The 921-nt window shown below is 40.2% G+C and overlaps 1 non-coding gene across 1 annotated transcript; it reads left to right on the top strand.

Moving 5' to 3' along the window:
- The first annotated feature begins 478 nt into the window (after positions 1-478).
- On the top strand, positions 479-585 carry LOC141580488 (U6 spliceosomal RNA). The gene has a single exon (XR_012512656.1). It is a non-coding gene; the product is annotated as a U6 spliceosomal RNA (small nuclear RNA).
- The last annotated feature ends 336 nt before the right edge of the window (positions 586-921 follow it).

The raw sequence follows: 921 nt of genomic DNA on the forward strand, positions 1-921 counted from the left end.
TGTCGCCCACGTTGGAGTGCAGTGGCACAGTCTTGGCTCACTGCAACTTCTGTCTCCCAGGTTCAAGTGATTCTCATGCCTCAGCCTCCCAAGTAGCTGGGACTACAGGTATACCACCATGCTGGCTAATTTTTGTATTTTTAGTAGGGACGGGGTTTTATTCTGTGGGCCAGGCTGCTCTCGAACTCCTGACCTCAGGTGATGCATCCACCTCAGTCTCCCAAAGTTCTAGGGTTCTAGGCGTGAGCCGCCATGCCCAGCCTCAGTCTTTTCTTTCCCTGCTTCATTTTAGATGTCTTATTAAGGTTCCTTAATCTTTTCTTCTGTAGCATCTAATCTGCTATTCCATTCAGTATATTTTTCATTTTAGATGTATTTTTCATCTCTAGACATTCCATCTGGATCATTTTTAATCTTCCATTTTTCCCTTTATGCTCATGTTTTTCCTCTATCTTCTTGGTCATAAAAAATATATTTGGTGCTCCCTTCAGCAATACATACACTAATATTGAAATGATCCAGACAAGGTTAGCATGGCCCCTATGCAAGGATGACATGCAAATTTATGAGGCATTTCCTGTTTTTCAAATCAAAACCACAATGAGATGCCATCTCACACCAGTCAGAATGGCTCACTGAAAAGTCAAAAATAGGCCATTCTTTCTGAAACAAAAAAATATAAAAAAGATTTAAAAAGAAAAAAAAAATAGGCCAGGTGCAGTAGGTCACACCTGTAATCCTAGCACTTTGGTAGGGTGAGATGGGAGGATTGCTTGAGGCCAAGAGTTCAGGACCAAACCAACCAACATAATGAGACCCCTATCTTTATTTAAAAAAAAAAAAAAAACAACAAAGAAAAAAAAAGATGCCGGCAAGGTTGGGAAGAAAATCTTATACACTGCTGGTGAGAGTAAATTAGTT

Source organism: Saimiri boliviensis, chromosome 11 (genome assembly GCF_048565385.1).
Source record: "Saimiri boliviensis isolate mSaiBol1 chromosome 11, mSaiBol1.pri, whole genome shotgun sequence".
Classification (NCBI taxonomy): domain Eukaryota; kingdom Metazoa; phylum Chordata; class Mammalia; order Primates; family Cebidae; genus Saimiri; species Saimiri boliviensis.